Genomic DNA, 6,000 nt, shown 5'->3' with positions numbered 1-6,000 from the left:
CCACCCTCACAGTAAATAATTTCTTCCTAATATCTAGTCTAAATCTACTCTCTTCAAGTTTAAAGCTATTTCCTCTCTTTCTGTCACTACCTGCCCTTACAAAAAGTCCATCCCCCGCTTTCCTGTAGGCCCTCCTTCACATACTGGATGGCTGCTGTAAGGTCCCCCAGAGCCTTCTCTTCTCTAGGTTGAAGTCTCAACTCTCTCAGCCAGTCCTCAGAGAGAGGTGCTCCAGCCCTCTGATCATCTTCATGGCAGTCCTCTGGATGCACTCAAATGGCTCATTGTCTTTCTTTGTGTTGGGGGCCTCAGAACTGCTCATAGTAAAATATTTAATATCTGTCCAAATTAGAAGCAGTAGGCATCCTCTTTTTTAAAATGGAAACATTTCTAGTTGGTTCTTATAGGACTCTTGTGAACAGATAAGGAAGAAAGTGTTCTCATCCTACAAAAATCACAGAGATTTAAGAAACATTCCCATTTCATGTTAGGAGGATAGTAGTATTTTTTCCTTTTTTATCGAAATATGAAAGATGTACCTAAAATGTTGAGCTATGTTGTAACAACTGCAGTCCAGCTTCTTATTAAGTAGTTTTTCTGCTCTTGAGTAAAGCGGACAAATAGTTATATGGTTGACAAGACAAATTTCAATTCCACATGGCTTTCCTCATTCTTCTTTGTCATCTTGGCTGTGATAAGAAGTTTCTTCTTTACCATATATTTCCTAATGACGATTTCTCTAAATTAACAAGTTTTTACACTCAATGTGTTTAAGTAGCTCAGTGTTTATTTTCCAGTGTTGAAATTTTAATAACCTTTATTTTCGCCTCAATATTTGTGTTCAACGGGTACTACTGTTCTGTGAGATAAGGATGCTTCAGAATAAAAAAGTGTCTGAAAAGCTAGAACACAGAGGGAAATCTCTTTGCATCATTGCATTGGTTGATGTTTGTGTACATAGAGGAATGTTCTCAGTAAGAATTTGGAAGTAGTGCTGCAAAGTGATAGTGATCCAACTTACAGTTTTCCACCTGCAATTTAAAAGTTCATGTATACACAAATATGTTTCCCATTGACTTCAGTGGGACCAAAACAGACCTGCCAGCTCTTGCAATTTTACTGTGAAAAGAGAGAAAACATAGGAAATGCTAAGGTGAACAACCGTCACAGGGAGTGCATAATTAGAGGGGAGATAGAGGGAATATGGAACAATTTTTGGTAAAAAAATCAGGAGATTGCTTGTGTACTGTACTTGGGCCCAAGACCTCATGGTGAAAGGAAAACATCAGTGCCTACAAGGCAGAAAAAAATTCTGTTTTTGAAAGTCCAAATAATAGAGGAATATTTTTTTCAAATACCACAAAAGTGTGGTTTTGGAGATGGTTTTAAGTTCATACACTTATTTTAATTGTAGCATACTGTAGATAATAAAGAGAACTTTAGATCTTTTGGATAATAAATATATTTTTTCCATCCTGAGAGGCAGGAGCTCTGCTTTGTAGAAATAATGTGTAATTAGAAGGCCACTCTCAAAGAATATAGATGCCATATTTGCATGTATGTTTGTTCTCAGCCCTCCTTACAGACACTTCAAAAAGCAATATTTTGAAAGGGAAAAGAACAAAGATTACTCCCAGTAGAGTAAATTAGTCATATTAATTTAAGTTCTAGTTAAAGATTTATATATTATAACTTATATTTTATTTTATTATCCAATTATGTATATATTATTATTTCATGTTTGTGTGTATTATGTAATAGCTCATTTATCTACTTTGGAATTGTTATGGGCTAGTATTTAATATATGTGTGTGTATGTATACATATAACAATTGTCAGAAGCTTCAATTTATTTTTAGTATATTCTTGTTATTTATGTGTTGATTGCATGGAATTTATGTTACAATTTATATATTTACTGATTTTATTAGAATTCCATATTTTGAATGCAACTGACTATTTTGATGTCTACCTCCTTTATTAAAATGCAGCATGATATGTAAAGATTTAAAAATTAATTAGCGTGTATCATAATTCCACTGTGAACCAGGCAAAGTGATATGCTTTTGTATGCTTAATATTATTGAATTGAGGAAATATCCACATAATAAGGAGCAGTCTTTAATGCAGCAGTCAATAACAACAGCAAAATTCAAATTGATTTTTATTGATCAATCAGCTACAGCTTGTACATATTTCTCATACTAATAAAACTGTTCTACTGAGTGTAAAATGAAAGAAGCAGTTCTGTTTTTTTGTTTTTTTTTCCTGCATAATATTGATGTGTGCTAAAAATAGAACAGATCCGCATCTATGAATGAAGAGAATGGCACATACCTTCATTCAGACTAAACCTTAATTAAAGTGTATGGACACGCAGTGTTGTTTACTGAGGTCACATGTACCTCTTTTTCAGAATGCTTATTTACAACTGTTAAGTATCTATCTAAAAACAGATACATATTTTTAATATCAGTTCTCCTTTGTTATTATTTTTTTGAGGATGGGCAAATCACAATGACACATTATCATTAAAAACTGCTTGGGAGGACTGAAGGGATTTTACATATTTTGCAGAGTGACAAGAAATAGGGAAATGACCTGAATGTATGCAATGCTTAAATGTTGTCAGATATTCATCATATTTATATGCTTTTCCTGCCTCTCTGCCCAGGGTGATTTAATACTACATTAAAGTAGAACCTGGGAGGACATCATAAACAGCTCTTGTTTAAAGGGCATTGTGAAGGAGAGCCTTTAATCTGATTGATGAAATAAATGGAAAGTAATCTATCCTCTATTCAACAGCTTGTTGATGATATGAAAGAATTCCTACTCAAGCAAGCAAAGCTTTAAAGAGAAAGACCTCTTTCATCCTGTCAGCCTCTCATTTTTAGAAAAAGTTAAGTTTTTCATCATGGTTCAGGGGAGTTCTTGTAAAACGTTCATTGAAAATTTAAGAGCAATTACAGTGTCAGACAGCTAGAAAAATTGCTTTTACTGAGTGAGAGTTCTCTGACAGATGCATTGTGGGAGAATTGATTCTTTCTAAGGGATAAGTGAATTGTCATTGTTAGTCTCTTCTCATGACATCTAGCTAGATGTCATCTGCTTTGTAACAGAAGATTTGAATCAGACAACTGTACTCAACACTAGACAGTGTCTAGATTAGTTCAGCAAAGAAATAAGCCTATACTCTGCATGGCATCAACTGAGCTTTTAAAGATTACGAATGAGCAAGGTTTTGAGGAAAAAAAAGTTTGAAAAAATCAAAACCAAAGCTTTATAACCACTTCAGAAAGCCTGGATGTTTAACCTGTAAGGAAGTCTATCAAATCCTTGAGGAAACCACATAGAGAAAGATCAATAGAATACCTACTGGCTCCATTAGCTTGATGTAAAAAGGGGAAGAGGGAAACCAGCTCTTCCACAAGAGAAGCTACATTATTCCAGGGATTAAGCGGGATCAGTTCTCTTACAGAAAAGAAGACGAGAGAAAAAAATGAAGATTCTTGGTGGGCCAGAACTGGAGTGAAAGGGCTTGTCAGGTAATCTAACTGATGATGAGAGCAGTTTGTTGAATAGGAGGTGTCTCTAATTAGGTGTTCATTAGCATAAGGGTAGGTGCCAAATCTAATCTCGAGAACGGTGTACAAAATAAACTGTCATTTACCCTGCAATCCCTGAGCTTACTTCTTTGTAGTACCTGCTTTCTGAATCTACTTCTGATTTTTATGTGATTTTTCTATTTGGACTGCAGAGGTATATTCGGTCTGTAAAAATGTCATTGGCATTTTCCTGAAATAGCATCCAGATTCATTAAGTATTCACAGTATTGAAATGTTATGTTGTTGAATATAGCGTGTATGTTTGAAGTATGAAGATGTATCATTTAAAAAACAATAATATATCGGTTTGAAAGCTTCTTGTTTCAGTGCTTGCAGCTGTTTTGAATCTAACTTTAGTTTAAAAAAATGATTTGCAGTTATCCATGCTTAAAATAAGTTGACTAAGTACCAAATTATCATGAAAAATAATCAGTAAAATATGCTCTGTTATGTTCAGACTAGCATATTTTTACCAGTTCAAATTTCAGTGATTTTTTTTATGGATGAGTCTCAGGCAGTATCATACTTTTGCATTTTAGAGTCTCAATTCTGTACATCGCGTATTTAAAGGAATATATACTGACTCTGAGTTAAATATTGAGAATTCTTTCTACATGCTCAGGAATTAAACATTAATGCATTTATACTTCTTCATATGTCAAATTACTTAATCATTTATTGGGAAAATATTAGCATTTATACTTAAACAAGCTTGCGCATTTTGAATGTGTTTTATTTTTTGTTATATATGTCTTTAAATGCTGTCATTTTAACATGAAAAAATCCAGTTTCTTAGGAAGAGCAGGCCTGATCTAAACTGTGTTTGTTTCCCTTAGAATATCATCTTAAAATTTTGTGTGCTATTAAAATATTCTTTTTATGCTGTGGAAATGCAAACTGTCAGGATAATACTTTCAAGAATTTTTTTATACTAAATATCACTGACCTATGCTAGCTTCAGTATCATTCCAGGTATTTTTGCCTTTAAGATTCCATATATCTCTTTATCACTGTCCGTAAGTCGCTTGGATGAATCAATAAAGACGATGAAAAGCAAGCCATAATTCTTCAGAAAAAGTCCTACTAAATAGGACAAAATGCAAAATTGGTACAACTTCTTAGTAGTATTCCATTCAGAATTCTAGTTACTTGTCTTTCCACCTAACTAGCAAAATGTCCTTCGATACCTCACCAGTAACGTAATGTATTTTTGGAGTGTTCTGATCTTCTGAAGCATTTACTTGTTAAATGTATGGCAGAATGTATTACTCAGGATCACTAAATCTTTGCAAAACATGTTTTTTTAGTATTAATGCTTATAAATTATATTTTTGGAAATTCTTGACTAAATTTGTTTTTGCAGCTGTTATATTCTGAATGTGTATGTATTTGTAAGTAAATGAACTATTCTGTTTCAATTTTACTTTAAGGAAAATCGGGTAAAAAATTAGTTTTGCAACATGTAGTAAGATAATAATATTGCAAGCAAACAGATTCACTAATTGATAGTAAGAATATGATCAAGCTAATGGTATTCTCACTGCTGCCTTTGGATCAAGCCCAAATCTGAAAGTCATATATGGTATTATTTCTAAATACTGCTTTTCCTCACCACCCCAGATTTCTCCTTATAGTTGAAGGGATGGAAAGGAATTGTTTTGAGTTTTTGACTTGAGATATTTTAAAGAATACTATGTTTCTATTCTTGCTGCACATTTCTGATTGAAAAGGTTACGACAGATACAACTTCTACATTCTGTATGTATAACAGACTGAAAGTGACCACTGAATGAATGCTGCTTTGCAGATAAAGTGTGTGCTAGAAACGTTTATTTTTCTGCTATCTAGGCAACCTAATATTTCTACAAGAATTATTTCCAATAAAAATACAGGGTAATATGTTCTGTGGAAGAACATCTTTACTAACATAATGCATAGTCTTTGGAGAATTATAGCTGAGAAATTATTTCTCTTATTTAGTAATTTTTCTCATTTACTGATAATTACAGGTGGAAAATCTCACTTTGGGAGCATTGTTCTGAGGAAAGATTTAAAATGAATTACCAGTTTAAAAAGACAACTTAAAAGGTAATTTATATCCTCCTATTCATGAGATTACAATTTTAAGTACCCATTTCTCAAGAGGCTTTTTGTTTTCCTGTTAATCTTGTTCTGGACCAAATTCCTTTCTCAGATTTTCCTTTCTGACAGCAGTATAGTAATACTTCTTCACACTAGAAATCTGTTTCACTACTAATACCTAAAAGAACTAGATATTTTCAGAAATTAAAACAGTCATGTTATTTTCATGTTTCACTATGTTACAGAAATAATAAAACAATTTATAGCTATCAAATAGTCATCAAATATTGCAGCAGAAATAGTAACTTTT

The sequence above is a fragment of the Meleagris gallopavo genome, chromosome Z, assembly GCF_000146605.3.
Source record: "Meleagris gallopavo isolate NT-WF06-2002-E0010 breed Aviagen turkey brand Nicholas breeding stock chromosome Z, Turkey_5.1, whole genome shotgun sequence".
In the NCBI taxonomy this organism is placed as follows: domain Eukaryota; kingdom Metazoa; phylum Chordata; class Aves; order Galliformes; family Phasianidae; genus Meleagris; species Meleagris gallopavo.
Note: the sequence above shows the minus strand (reverse complement) of the source record.